The sequence below is a fragment of the Sciurus vulgaris genome, assembly GCF_902686455.1.
Source record: "Sciurus vulgaris genome assembly, chromosome: 6".
In the NCBI taxonomy this organism is placed as follows: Eukaryota; Metazoa; Chordata; class Mammalia; order Rodentia; family Sciuridae; genus Sciurus; species Sciurus vulgaris.
Window position 1 is genome coordinate 5,260,872 of NC_136466.1, and position 16,196 is coordinate 5,277,067.

Consider the following 16,196-nt stretch of genomic DNA (forward strand, 5'->3'; position numbering starts at 1 on the left):
CGAAGAAAAAGTAGGTCCAAACCTTCAACTTGTTGGCTTATGATCAGACTTCTTTAACAGGACTCCCATAGCACAAGAAATAAAAGCAAGAATCAATAACTGGGATAGATTCAAACTAAAAAGCTTTCTCTCAGCAAAGAAACTATCAGCAATATGAAGAGAGAGCCTACAGACTGGGAGAAAATCTTTGCCACTCGTACTTCAGATAGAGTGCTAATTTCCAGAATATATAAAGAACTCAAAAAACACTACACCAAGAATCCAAATAATCCAATCAACAAATGGGCTAAGGAAATGGACAGACACTTCACAGAAAAAGATCCACAAACAATCAACAGATATATGGGCATATGGATTTCCAATTCTCCCAGCACCATTTGTTGAAGAGGCTATCTTTTCTCCATTGCATATTTTTGGTCCCTTTGTCTAGTATGAGAAAATTGTATTTATTTGGGTTTGTGTCCGTGTCCTCTATTCTGTACCATTGATCTACCTTTCTATTTTGGTACCAATATCATGCTGTTTTTGTTACTATTGCTTTGTAGTAGAGTTGAAGATCTGGTGTTGCAATACCCCCTGTTTCACTCTTCCTGCTAAGGATTGCTTTAGCTATTCTGGGTTTCTTATTCTTCCAGATGAATTTCATAATTGCTTTCTCTATTTCTGTAAGGTACGTCATTGGGATTTTAATTGGAATTGCATTGAATTTGTATAGCACTTTAGGTAGTATGGCCATTTTGACAATATTAATTCTTCCTATCCAAGAACATGGAAGATCTTTCCATCTTCTAAGGTGTTCTTTAATTTATTTCTTTAGTGTTGTATAGTTCTCATTGTAGAGGTCTTTCACCTCTTTTGTGAGATTGATTCCCAAGTATTTTATTTTTTTCGAGGCTATTTTGAATGGGGTAGTTTTCCTAATTTCTCTTTCTGAAGATTCATCACTTATGTATAAAAATGCATTGGACTTATGGGCATTGATCTTGTAACCTGCTACTTTACTGAATTCACTTATGAGTTCTAAGAGTTTTCTGGTGGAATTTCCAGGTTCCTCTAAATATATAATCATGTCATCAGCGAACAGGGATAGTTTGAGTTCTTCTTTTCCAATTCGTATCCCTTTAATTTCTTTGGGTTGTCTAATTGCTCTGGCCAGAGTCTCAAGAACGATGTTGAATAGAAGCGGTGATAGAGGACATCCCTGCCTTGTTCCAGTTTTTAGGGGGAATGCTTTCAGTTTTTCACCATTTAGAATGATATTAGCCATGGGCTTAGCATAAACGGCCTTTACAATGTTAAGGAATGTTCCCACTATCCCTATTTTTTCTAGTGTTTTGAGCATGAAGGGGTGCTGTATTTTATCAAATGCTTTTTCCGCATCTATTGAAATAATCATGTGATTCTTGACTTTAAGTCTATTAATATGGTGAATTACGTTTATTGATTTCCTGATGTTGAACCAACCTTGCATCCCTGGGATGAAACCCACTTGATCATGGTGCACTATCTTTTTAATATGTTTTTGTATGCAATTTGCTAAAATTTTGTTGAGAATTTTTGCGTCGATGTTCATTAAGGATATTGGTCTGAAATTTTCTTTCCTTGATGAGTCTCTGTCTGGTTTAGGTATCAGTGTGATATTGGCTTCATAGAATGAGTTTGGGAGGGTTCCCTCCTCTTCTATTTTATGGAATACTTTGAGAAGTATTGAAATGAGCTCTTCTTTAAAGGTTTTGTAGAACTCAGCTGAGAATCCATCTGGTCCTGGACTTTTCTTTGTTGGTAGGCTTTTGATGACTTCTTCTATTTCAGTACTTGAAATTGGTCTATTCAAATCGTTTATGTCCTCCTCGTTCAGTTTAGGCAATTCATATGTCTCTAGAAATCTGTTGATGTCTTCAAAATTTTCTATTTTTTTGGAGTATAGATTTTCAAAATAGCTTCTAATTATGTTTTGTATTTCAATCCTGTCTGTTGTGATATTTCCTTGTTCATTAAGAATTTTAGTCATTTGGGTTTTCTCTCGTCTTTGTTAGTGTGGCTAAAGGTTTATCAATTTTGTTTATTTTTTCGAAGAACCAACTACTTATTTTGTCAATTTTTTGTATTGTTTCTTTTGTTTCAATTTCATTGATTTCAGCTCTGAGTTTAACTATTTCCTGTCTTCTACTACTTTTGGTGCTGGTCTGTTCTTCTTTTTCTAGGGCTTTGAGCTGTAGTGTTAGGTCATTTATTTGTTGAGTTTTACTTCTTTTATTAAATGTGCTCCATGAAATAAATTTCCCTCTAAGTACTGCTTTCATAGTGTCCCAGAGATTTTGATATGATGTTTCTTTGTTCTCATTTACCTCTAAGAATTTTTTAATTTCCTTCCTAATATCTTCTGTTATCCATTCATCATATAATAGCATATTGTTTAATCTCCAGATGTTGGAATAGTTTCTGTGTTTTACTCTTTCATTTATTTCTAACTTCAATCCATTATGATCTGATAGAATACATGCTAGTGTCTCTATCTTCTTGTATTTGCTAACATTAGCTTTGTGCCATAATATATGGTCTATTTTAGAGAAGGATCCATGTGCTGCTGAGAAGAAAGTGTATTCGCTCTTGGTTGGATGGTATATTCTATAAATGTCCGTTAAGTCTAAATTATTGATTGTGTTATTGAGATCTATGGTTTCTTTGTTCAATTTTTGTCAGGAAGATCTCTCCAGTGGTGAGAGAGGCGTGTTAAAATCACCTAGTATTATTGTGTTATGGTCTATTTGGTTTCTGAAATTGAGAAGGATTTGTTTGACATACATGGATGAGCCACTGTTTGGGGCATAGATGTTTATGATTGTTATATCTTGCTGATTTATGCTTCCCTTAAGAAGTATGAAATGTCCTTCTTTATCCCTTCTGACTAACTTTGGCTTGAAGTCCACATTATCGGAAATGAGGATGGATACTCCAGCTTTTTTGCTGAGTCCATGTGCATGGTATGTTTTTCCCCATCCTTTCACCTTTAGTCTGTGGGTATCTTTTTCTATGAGGTGAGTCTCTTGCAGGCAATATATTGTTGGATTTTTCTTTTTAATACAGTCTGCCAGTCTATGTCTTTTCATTGATGAATTCAGACCATTAACATTCAGGGTTATTATAGAGAAATGATTTGGTTTCCCGGTCATTTGGTTCATTTTTTAAATTTTGTTCATTTATTTGTTTGACACAACTTGTTTCCTCCTTTATTTGACAATTCCTTTAGGATAATTCCTCCCTTTGCTGATTTGCTTCTTTGTTTTTCATCTCTTCCTCATGGAATATTTTGCTGAGAATGTCCTGTAATGCTGGCTTTCTTTTTGTAAATTCTTTTAGCTTTTGTTTATCATGGAAGGATTTTATTTCATCGTCAAATTTGAAGGTAAGTTTTTCTGGGTATAAGATTCTTGGTTGGCATCCATTTTCTTTCAGGGCTTGAAAAATGTTGTTCCAGGGCCTTCTAGCTTTTAGGGTCTGGATTGAAAAATCTGCTGATATGCGTATTGGTTTCCCCCTGAATGTAATTTGGTTCTTTTCTCTCACAGCCTTTAAAATTCTGTCTTTATTTTGTATGTTAGGTATTTTCATTATAATGTGCCTTGGTGTGGGTCTGTTGTAATTTTGTGTATTTGGAATCCTATAAGCCTCTTGAACTTGATTTTCCATTTCATTCTTGAGATTTGGGAAATTTTCTGATATTATTTCATTGAATAAATTGTTCATTCCTTTGGCTTGTTTCTCTAGGCCTTCCTCAATCCCAATAATTCTTAAGTTTGGCCTTTTCATGATATCCCATAGTTCTTGTAGATTGTGTTCATGATTTCTCACCATCTTCTCTGTTTGTTCAACTTTGTTTTCAAGGTTAAATATTTTGTCTTCAATGTCTGAGGTTCTGTCTTCCAGGTGTTCTATCCTATTGGTTATGCTTTCTATGGAGTTCTTAATTTGGTTTATTGTTTCCTTCATGTCAAGGATTTCTGTTTGTTTTTTTTTTTTTAATATCTCTAACTCTTTATTAAAATGATTTTTGCTTCCTGTATTTGCTCTTTTAACTGTCGATTGGTGCGATCATTCAATGCTTGCATTTGCTCTTTCATCTCATCGTTTGCTTCTCTGATCATTTTAATTATGTACATTCTGAACTCCTTTTCTGTCATTTCTTCTGCCATGCTCTCATTGGGTATTATTGATGTAACATCTAGATTTGTTTGCAGCATTTTCTTTCCTTGTTTTCTCATATTGTTCAGGTATCAGTGGACCGCTGAGATATTGCAGATTTCCTCTATTGACTTTCAATGTCCCTGAAGATTTCTATATATATCCCCCCTTAGCCTTCAGTAGGCTGAAGTCTTGTAGGAAGTTGATAATGCAGTGCTCCACAAGGAAGCTTCCTCTCTAGGAGTGGTGGCCTTCAGGTGGGGTATAATCCCTGCTAGTGGGCAGAGGTGTCTCCACTTGTTGACCAATGGTCATCCAAAGGGGACCTAGGCTGCGGGCTGAGGCGAGGCCTGTTTGGGCCTGAGTCTCTGGTTTTACCGTCCTTGTGGGGAAACCTCACCCGGCAGGGAAGACACACCCAGTGGGGAGGTCTCGCTGGTCAGTTCCCTCCTAGAGGTTCCCCTGAATTACAGCTACTGCCTAGGCTGGGCTGCCTTCCTCTGCAAACTTCCCAGGGGCCCAACCCTACCTCCTGGGCCTGGGAGCCTCACCCTTTGCAGATAAATCGCCTTAGGCTGCCCCTCCTCAGAGAATCTGCCTGCAGGGCTGAAACCTTCGCTCTGCCCTAAGCCTGTCTCTGTGCGGCTCTTCCACCAAGAAGCCTCCTAGATCCTGGGACCCTGCTCTGCACTTAATCGCCTGGCTATGCGGCCCCTCCTCTGAGCAGCCACCTGGGGCCCCATACAATCGCTCTGATTCCCAGAGACCCACCACAGGCCTCTTCCTCCAGACAGCCGCCCAGTATGCCGGTGCGGTCACTAGGAGTCCAATAAACTCACTGCGTGCCTCCTCCTCCCACCAACCACCCGTAGCCCTGGGCAATCAATCACTCCGAGTCGAAGTGACCCTCCCCGTTCCTCCTCCTTCTCCAGATAACCCCTCAGGTGTTCAGGAGCGGTCGCTCTGAGTGGCTCTGAATCCACGTGACCCGCTGCACGGGTCCTCTGGGCAACCGCCCGGAGCTCTGGTGCGGCCACTGAAGACCAAGCGACCCACCATGCTTCTCCTCCAGGCAGCCCCCCTGTGTTCAGGATCTGTCACTTTAAGTCCAAACAACTCACCACTAGCCTTCTCCTCTGAGCAGCCGCCTGGAGCGCTAATGCAGTCACTGCGAGTCCAAACGACCCGCCGCGCTCCTCCTCCTCCTCCTACTCCTCTGGGCTGGTCCCGGTGTTCAGAAGTGGTCTGAATCCAAACAGCTCACCACACAGCCCCTCCTCTGGCAACCGCCTGTAGCTCTGGTGTAGTCACTCAGAATCCAAGCGGCCACGTTCCTCCTCCTCCTCCTCAGGACAGGCCCCTGTGTTCTGAGTCCACACCTCCCCTGTGCTCTCCTCGCCACTCCTCCCCTGGGCAGCCGCCGGAGCCCCAGTGGTTGCTCCGAGACCCAGCGCTGTGCCGAGCGGCCTCCTTTACGGCACTCCCAGTTGTCTGAGTTCACTGCTCCATCAGGGGGAGGGGTGTCTCCCCGGCAGCTCTACTTCACAAAGTTCCCTGTGTTCCGGGGCCACCGTCCCATCCGGGATGCCTTCTCAACGGGTGAGAGTCACCCAGCTGCTTTGAGTTGGTCCCAAGTGTCTCAATATCTCCTCTTTTGAAATGCAGCCACCCTCTAGGCCACCATCTTGAAACCTCCATTATTTTCTTTACATCCCCAATCCTCATTATGTATCATCTTCCACTTATTAGAGAAAATATTCTGACTTAATTTTTAGGGATTGCCTTATTTCACTTGGCATGATATTCTCCATTTCCATCCACTTACCTGCAAAAGCCATAATTTTATTCTTCTTTATGGCTGAATAAAAATCCGTTGTGTATATATACTACTGTTTCTTTATGCATTTATCTATTGAAGCACTTCCATATCGTTCTACAATCTAACTATTATGAATTGAGCACCTTAAACATTGATGTAGCTGTGTTCCTGTAGTATGCTGATTTTAAGTCCTTTGGGTAAAAACTGAGGAGTGAAATAACTGGATCAAAGGGTGGATCCATTCCAAGTTTTCTGAGGAATCTCCTCACTGCTTTCCAGAGTGGTTGCACCAATTTGCAACTCCACCAGAAATGTATGAGTGTGACTTCCCCCCACATCCTCGCCAACACCTATTATTTCTTGTGCTCTTGATTACAGTCACTCTAATTGGACTTAGATGAAATCTTAGGATGGCTTAGATTTCTCTAATTACTGAAGATAATGAACACTTTTTCATATATCTGATGATCACCTGTGTATTTTCTTCTGTGAAGTATCTGCTCAGTTCCTTAGCCCATTTATTTATTGGGTTCTTTGTATTTTTGGTGTAAAAATTTTAAGTTCATTATAAATTTGGAAATTAGTGTTCTATCTCAAGTGCATTTGGAAAAGATTTTCTCCCACTCTGCAGGCACTCTTTTCACATTATTGATTCTTTCCTTTCTTGAGAAAAACCTTTTTAGTTTGAATACATTCAATTATTGATTCTTGCTTTCATTTCTTGAGCTCTGAGAGTATCCTTAAGCAAGTCTGGTCCTAAGCTGACATAATGAATATTTAGGCCTACTTTCTATTCTGTTTGGTGAAGGGTCTCATGTCTAATTCCTAAGTACTTGATCCCTTTTGAATCTTATGCAGGGTGAGAGATACAGTTTTAATTTTATTGTATTGCAAAAGGATTTCCAGTTTTCCCAGCAATATTTGATGAAGAGGCTATCCTTTCTCCACTGAATGTTTTTGGCATCTTTGTGTAGTATGAGGTAACTGTATTTGTGTAGGTTTGTCTCCATGTCTTCTTTCCTGTGCCATTGGTCTACCTGGCTATTTTGATGCCAAACCTTGCCATTTTTGTTAAAATATATATAAATTGTAATTTGAATATTTTAGTGTGGATACAATGACAAAATTACACTGAAACTGTATTTATGGAAGAGAATGAAGGTTATTAAATCATAGATTATTAAGAGCACACTGTCACTCATGTGGCCTTGCAGCAGAGGAGGTGAGCATCACCTGCAGGTGTTCTGCAGAGGATTCTGAGAAGGTCAAGGGAGGCATGATATAGGAGCTGAGGACAACCCCGTAGGTCACAACCACCCCTGGGTTTCAGAGCTCCACACCTGCTTGGGGAGGTGCTCTCTGCTCAGAAATGATTAAACATATCAGAAAACTAGGAGTGACCGTTCCTCTGCAAGAAAAAAAACTGCAAAGTACAAGAAAACACTGGATGCAATACGTAGAGTAATTGCATTAATCACTCTTTGCTTCCCCTTTTACCTCTTCATCTTCCCAGTCAATCAGAATTTGCAGAACATAGCAAATTCCACCATGGTAACAGAATTCCACCCCCTGGGCTCTCCTGATGGCTGGAAAGTGAGTTTCTTCTATTTCATGGTATTGCTACTGAACTGTATGAGTACCTTCTTAAGAAACCTGCTCATCATCACTGACACCTCAGCTGATCAGAACCTGCACACACCCATGTACTTCTTCCGCAGGAACCTGTCCATCTTGGACATGTGCTTCATTTCCATCACTGTCCCCAATGCCTGTGTCAACTCTCTCACTGGTAACAGGACCATTTCAGTGGGTGGTTGTGCAACCCAGATCTTCTTGGTCATTTTTTGTGCATGTGTTGAACTTCCTTTTCTTTCCATCACAGCCTAGGACCATTATGTGGCCATCTGCTAGCCCGTCCAGTACTTTATCATCACAAATCCTCAGTTTTGGGACCCTGGCATCCCTGCTCTGTGGCCTGCTGTATGTAGGTGTGCACACTGGGAACACATTCCGGCTGTCCTTCTGCCAGTCAAACGTGGTCCATCTGTCCTTCTGTGATGTCCCCTCTCTGCTGAGGCTCTCCTGCTCTGACACCACCATTAACAAGGTCCTGATTCATGTGTCTGCTTTGGTGGTCTGTGTTGGTTGCTTCATTTTTATTGCCATGTCATATATTGGCATAATTTCTACTGTGCTGAACTCTCCCAACAGAGCCCCGGGAAGGCCTTCTCCACCTGCACCCCTCACATCTTCCTCAGCTCCAGCACAGGTGTGTACCTGAGACCTTCAGCAACCTCTGATACACTCCAGGACTTGATTCTCTCTGCCTTTTACACCATGGTTCCTCCCTTCTTTAATCCTCTCACCTACAGTCTCAGGAACAAACAGGTAAAGGAAGTTGTGAGGAGAGTCATGAGAAGACAGTTGCTCTCAGAGAAATGATAAGGATGGGTTTCAGCATTATCCTCATTTCACTGATTCAGGTTCTTAATTAGGTACAATGCTCTTCATAGCTGTGCTTTACAAGTCACACTGCTTTCTCTAATGACTTCTATTTTGTCCTGGATACTTGATCTTATGAAATATTTTTTATTTACAACAACATTTCTATATATCCTTTATAAAATGTATAATGTTAATGAATACATCTATAATCAATAAATATAATTCAAGTATTTATTGAAATCTTTTAAAATTATATATGTTTATGATTCACCAAACTGTTTGCAATAACTCTATCTCATAGTTTCAAAGAGGGAAACTTCACAAATCAAACATGGAGACCACATGAACTCACCTCATTTGATCTCATTCAGTGGTCTTATTTGTTGATGAGTGAAGTAAAAATGGAAAGTCTGTGGTACACATCTGTGTCAATTTAATTACATTGGAAATATGCAAAAATCCAATCCTGAGGCAGTTATCACCAAATTATAGAGAGAATCACAGTAATAATTTTCTCCATCTGGAACATGGAAAAAGAAGAATCTCCTTGTACGTGAAGTAAACAGAGGGCTGTAGTTATGGCAGCCTGTATCCTGACAGTCAAATCCACCCACTGGGGAAGAGGACGTGCCTTCCTCAGCCACATTAGCTACCAGTCATCTATTATGTCTAAGAGTGACCCTGTCCCAGGGACCCAACCTCAGGGCTGAGTTGAAGGTCAGCTTTCTGACAGTTTCCTCCCACTCATTTTAATTCTATAATATTAAAGATATGTGTCATGAATGATAAAGATGAGTAGATGGACTGAAATTGTCTGGCCTCAGAGTCTCACCCATGTCAACTGTCCACTCCCTCTGGACATCATAAGGTAAACCTCTGTACTCTCTCACCCTGTTGCAGTCATTCATCCTTTTACACAGTTTGTTTGTTTCAAAAACTTCAGTGTCCTCACTGGCATTTGCTCTGCAAATCATTAATTGCATATGACATATACTCACTGTCAATTTATCAAGGAAATCTAATATAGTAAAATAAGAACAAAAGAGTTCATAGAAATTACAGTCATTGCATCAAATTCCAAATTCTGAGAAGAGTTTTGTTCAAATGTAAGTAAATAGAGGACAAAAAATGCATTTATTACCTGGGAAAACACAAAAGCCTAAACATACATAATTAATGAATAAATGTATTTCTTAACGTTTGCAGACAAAGGAATGCTTTCTTTACGATCCAGTGAGCACCCCAGTGCTGGCTGATGCAGGAAGCCTTGACCTGCCATCACAGGATCCAACCAAGAATCCTTGCTCTGTCCACCAACTGTGTCCCATGGCTGCTGCTTCTCAGTGCTCCATGTGCGCTCCTAGAGCAGAAGGACCTTCAGGGGACCCCCATGACTTCTGCACACGTCACCTTGACATGCATTTCTTGTACAACTAACTATATCTCCATGAATCCTAACTCTTGAATTTTTCATGAGTTGAGGTATTCAGGTAAATTGTTTAAAGTTAATGGATAAAATTAGGAATGAATTAATTTGCAACCCCCAGTCCTATTGAGAGGTATCTCTTAGAGACATAGTTTTGGACAGTTAACTTCTCTTTCTTATTGAAAGAGAAGCAAAGAGATGAAAAAATGAAATATAAGGACCTCAAGATATCCCAAATTTTGTGTCAAATAATGCAAAATCCTGTGGTTATGTGGATGTGCTAAGGAACTTCTGCAAAATTAGGTAAAAAAATTTACTTTGCATAATAGCTACGAACTGAAGAATGGATATTTTATAGTAATATCAATTATGTGAAATATATGTTTTTGAAAGCCAGTTTTTCTCAAATATCAGGTCTATTGCAAAAAGGACACTATAAGAGTACTTATTAGAGCATTTGTTGTGTTTATGTGCTTTGATCAGCACAGATGTTAATTTAGATACCAGCGAGGGGTGATGTGGGATTATTAAAAAAGCATACTAACATTTAAAGACAGATGAAATCAGGTGGAATACCGATTTCTGGTTGAGAACAGTGAGCAGAGTTGGCTCAGCATGTTTATTATATAGGTACATCATCAAAAGGTTATTTCTGAAAAAGTGTCTGCATAGCAGGCAGGCTTGAAGGTCACAGCCCTGATACAAAATTATGGTTATTTTGCCATTCTCAGAATTCCCTGTCCCAAGGGACTAGTTCCTCAGTTTGAAAGTTATGACTTATGTCTGAGCCTTTTCACAATTTCTCTAGGCAGGACATCACCACAGCAAATGAACAATCTTAAACTGCACTTTTCCTCAGAATTTTACTGGCACAAGCAGTCACCACAACAACAGGAAAATCAAAAGCCTTGATCCACATCACCACTTCCCATGAGTAGGTTTCTCAGTGCTTTGTAGAATCAAAGCTACAGAAGACAAAGATTTACCACAGCACATACTCAAAAATTTGATGAGATCTTATCAAAGAACAAGACAATGCAGTAGCTTTGTATAGATCATTTTAAGGTAATATACATGACATATCTTTCAGACTTTCCCAATTTTATTTTTGTAAGGGGTTTAGAATATTTCTATCAATACAAAAGACATATAACATTATAAGAATATTGCTATTTCTATCAGTAGAGAGAAAAATCATATTTGACCAAAGTTTAAAACAGATCATTTTTAAAAACATTGTTTGTAAACATAATGCAGACCCTAAAGAAATGCTGAGTATTTCATACCTAGACAACAGGAAAGTGGGTAAGCAATCTAAGGAATTTTTAGACCACAACCCTTGCACACTCAAGGATATAGGAGTTAAAATTCTCTGGAGAAGGGTCTTGGGGATACGCTGCCTGCACAGGGGACCCAGCAAGTGAGATTACTATGATGAGCAAGGAAGAAATTCAGAAACCACTATGAAATTAATTTTAGAAACCCTACTATGGTGTGAACTGCCATTAGACTTAGCCTCATTTACATGGTGCTAGCTCTGCAGGAATGCAGGATAATCAAGGTAACAGGTCATGATGACTTCCACCGTCATTTCAAAGAAAGGCCTGTTAATCCAAGCAAATTGCTTCATAGCCTGAGTCCTGGCTTACTGTCCCTGACAGGGTAATGGAAGAATCTCTGAAGGTGAAGCCAAAGTCAGAACGGAATCCCCTGAAATTAATTGTTACAAGTAGCATGAAATGTCTGCCAAGAAAAGCTTCTGGCTGCAGAGAGAGCTAAAGGCAGAGAGAACACTTCTGCTCTAAAACTGGCAAGACCACTAGGGCAGGAATTCCCAGCCCTTTGGAAGGAACATCTTTCAGTCAATGGTCCTAGATGGTATATGAGGAATTATGGGTGGAGTTATGTTTGCTCAGCTCATTTTGGTTTTCCTCCTGACCATCCTTTTTTCCATAACCCTACCATTCCCTTTTGTAATGGGAAGGTTTATATTATGCCAGTGGATGTTGAACATTATGTAACTTGATTTTGATTTTTATTGGGGCTCAGAGCGAAGAATTTACCTTCACCTTCAGGTGAGATTTTTCACTTGTTTTAGGGCAAAGCTGGAATTTTAAGACTATTGGAACCTTGGAGATAGACTAAATTCATTTTGCAATGTGAAATGGACATGAGATTTACATGACCAGTGGTGAAATGTTATGAATGGGATGTGAGATGGCTCGCAATAGTTCCTATATTTGGCTGAAATTTTCAATTGGGAAATGATTGAATATGAGAGTTACAACCTAATCAGTGCATCCTGGTTTGAATGAATTGACTGGGTGGGAGCTTTAAGCATGTGGGGGCATTGATGGAGGAGGTGGAACACTATCATTAAGCTCTGGAACAATCATCTTCATTACATCCCCTTTCCCATTCCTGGTCTTTGCTCCTCACAGCCAATCCTGAGCAGTCTCACTCTGCTGGGTCCTTCCTCAATGTGCCCACAAAATGGGCAAAAACTCATGGAATTGGTTGATGATAAACTAGGCCTCTGAACCCATGAGTCAGAATATGATTTGCCTCACCTGTGTTAGCATTTGTTTATTGTGGATTTTTTTAAACCATGTAATTTCGTCACAGAAATAAAAATCTGACTGATAACAATTATTCATCATAATCCTACAGAATACTGGGTGTATACCAGGGATATAAAAAATGGCAAAACTTATGACAACTAATAAATCAGTCCCATTATATTAACAGACTGAGAAAAACTAGGTCCAAAATGGAAGTGTCGATTAAAATATTTCTGACATATGCATATAATTGAATGTCATTCATCACTAAGGATTGAAATAATGAAACATTTCACAAGGTGGAATAATTTTGAAAATGTTAGGCTAAGTCAAGCAAGAAGAAAGATCATAAACTGAATGCTTTTATTTATGTGAAATCTGAAATGATGTAAATTCAAATATACAGAATATAATTAGAGTTTCCAAGTGGCTGAAAGTAGGAAAAACAGGGACAGCGTGTGTAACAGATTATAGGGTCCGTCCAAAATAATAAAAGTACTTGGGAACAAGTTGCAGCTGGATGTTGTGCAATTTTTTAATGTGGTGAATAATACTGATTTGTTAACCATGAACTGTTACAACTGTCAACATTATGTCATGTGGATTTCTTCTCAAAGAAAATAAATGTTGCTGCTGGATTCAGACAGTGTTAGATGTTTCCCACATGCAGTTTGCTGAGTGACTGAGAGTAGCACACCACCCTTAATGTCCCCTGATCCAAATACACACCCCTAACTCACACTGAAGTGAAGGAGGCAGAGATGAAAACACCCAGTGAGCACCATCAGTCTCTCCTCAGGGTTACGCATTTCTCAGTAACCATTTCAGGTGATGTCTAGCATCCACTGTCCACACTGAAACATGGCCAGGTCCTCTCTTTGGGCTCTGGAGAGACTGCTGCCTGAGAGTATGGTCAGGCCTCCTACTGTCTCTGCAGGCTGAGCTCTAGGTTCCCAGAGACCATGCTCCCACTGGGAAGCACAGGTTCACATGAAGCAGGGTTGACTGAGCGCCCCACATCTCATATGGCACTGGGCTAGATGGACAGGTCCACACTTGCCGCAGACACCGTTGAAGGGACAAACCAAGGAGAGAGACAGAGTTCTGTTCCCACATGGAGAACAGGCATCACTCAGATGTAAGCACTTGGCAGTAAGTGTTCAAAGCCTCTCAAGCCCCATTTTTATTCTGCTTAGAAAATTGCAATCTCTTCCAGGGATTCAGCTAGCCAGGAATTGATTTGTTAATTCTCCAAGATAAGAGGCACAGAGATGTCCTGTAAACACTCGAGAATTTTCTCATTCCTAGTGCTTCATTAGTAATGTAACTGGAGTGTGTTGAATGTCTACACAGAGTTTGCAAGTAACCCCTGTGATAGTCCTTCATGCTGCTTTTATGGGTTTAAAATTATTCTTTTTGAGTTACTTTTACATACTACACACTTCAAAAATGCACAGAATTGTCTCCTAAGATTTGAGAGATGACAAATAATTTCATTCAGATTAAGGCAAGAAGGACATATTGTCAAGGAGTAGGCAGGTGACAAGTAGGTAGATATGAATTCATTTAGCAAACTACATACATTCTTATTTTTCAGTAGCTTTAGAAATAAAGCATCTAATGTTGTATACTTTTTTTACCAAACCACTTTGAACTCATCAACCTCACCTTTTGGTTCTGATCACAATTATGTTCTCCTTTTAAATAATTTTTCACATTTTATATTAAGGTACATCGGTTGTAAGTGTGGGGTAGTGTGTCCAGTGTTAAAATGTTTAAGGTGGCTCACACAGACAAATTTACCTTCAATTACAGGTGAGATTTTGGACTTGCACTTTGAAGCAATGCTGGAATTGTTCAGACAAGTGACTCTTGCAGATGGACTAAAATCATTTTGCATTGTGACATGGACATGAGTGTAGAAGGTCTGGTTTTGAAACGCTGTGGATGGGATGTGACATGTCTCCCATATTTCCTATTTGGCAAGGAGTTTCCAAGTTAAAATTCTTGGATTTTGAGAGCAAAAACCTAATCAGTCCATCCTGGTTTGAATGAATGAATTGACCAGGTGGCAGCTTTCTCCATGTCTGGGCATTGCTGGAGGAGGTGGCCACTGGGGTCAAGCCCTGGAAGTAGTCATCTTCCTTCCATCCCCTTTTCCTTCCCTGCCTTTGCTTCCTGGAAGCCAATTTCTGAGCAGCTTCCCTCTGCTGGGTCCTTCCTCAATGTGCCAAAACCATGGTCACAAAACCATGGAATTGGCACAAGACAGGTGACTAAAACTCTGAAACTGTGAGCCAAAATGTGCTTTCCTTGATCAGAGTTGTTTTTTGTTTGGGGTGTGGATTTTTTTGTTGTTGCTTGATGTTTGTTTGTTTGTTTTTAGTACCAGAGTTTGAACTCAGGGCCACTCAAACACTAAGCCTCATCCCCAGCCCTCTTTTGTATTTTATTTAGAGACATCCCTCCCTGAGTTGCTCAGCAGTTTGCTGTTGCTGAGACTGGCTTTGAAGTCATGATCCTCCTGCCCAGCCTCCCAAATCACTGGGATTACAAGAATGCACCACTGCAATGGGCAATTTTTGTTTTTGTTTTTGATCCAGTATTTTTTAACAACAACAAAACCTGATAGACACAGTTATTCAACATGATCTTAGAGAGTATAAAGAGTTTGTCAGAAATTTCAAACTTGGCAAAAGATATGATAACCAATAATCAGTTACTTTATATGAGCAGAATGAAAAAAATTTTTCCACCAATACATGTGTTGATTAAAATATTTCTGGCATATACATTTAATGGAATGTCATTCATCCTTAAGTAGTGAAATAATAGTACATGCTACGAGGTGGATTAATTTCAACTGAGTCTTATTCAGATCATTGTCAAAAAATATATAAGAACTACAATACATAATTTTGTCAATCATCTACATTTAAAATATTCTAAAATCAAATCCTAAAGAAAATATATCCCAAAATATGAGTAAATCACAAGAATAATTCTCTCCATCTCCATCTGAACATATGTGATGGGCTGACAGATCTGGTTCCATGAGAATGTTATTGGCCAGACTACAAGGGAAACGACTGAACATTTTTCTCAGCTTTTTTTCATTTTGCTCTGAAACTCCACGTTATACTGGGAGTAAGCTTCTCCCATGAGTACACGCCGCCTCTGTACCCATCAACAGTTGCCAGCGTGACTTATTTACCAATACAAAATGACAGTTCTTATGTCATGAAAAATTGCTCTTTTGATCTCTAATGCTCTTAACCAATGTACCATGTGAATGGTGGTTGTGTGGCTGTTAGTAACCATTCTTTAGTTTGTACCTAAGTAAGGGTCATTATGACCCACTTCTCCCTCTGTTGATGATCTCATGATGTTAGTTTGTAATTTCAAATCATAGAACAGACACTTATGATTGATGTGATTTTTGGTATAAGAACCCCTACAACCTTGTGGTCAGGGCTGTTCTCCCAATAGCCATTTTTTGGGGGCTATGTGTGAGACAGTCAGCCAGTCAGCTTAATATAGACTGTCAAATTTGGACATCTCAGTGGTGTTCGGTCTGCTCTTAAGTTGTACCCATAATATTTGGAGGCCCCAGCGAGATCCTCGCTGCCTGGTGGGTAACCACCGCTCACCACTGACCTGGGAACTTCTGTGGAGGGGAGAGGCCACAGCGTTGCTCCTAGGGGAAGACCTCTGAGAGACGTTCCTCAGCCCCAGGCTGCACAGTCTGTGGAGCCCCACCCCA

The 16,196-nt window shown here is 39.9% G+C and overlaps 2 pseudogenes across 2 annotated transcripts in view; both read left to right on the forward strand.

The window, feature by feature from the left end:
- The window catches only part of LOC306663221 (transportin-1-like), a 572,343-nt pseudogene that overhangs the window by 127,575 nt on the left and 428,572 nt on the right, over positions 1-16,196 (forward strand). The window lies entirely within an intron of this gene.
- On the forward strand, positions 7,550-8,443 carry LOC306663380 (olfactory receptor 14C36-like; annotated as a pseudogene). The gene has a single exon. The product of its transcript is annotated as an olfactory receptor 14C36-like (transcript).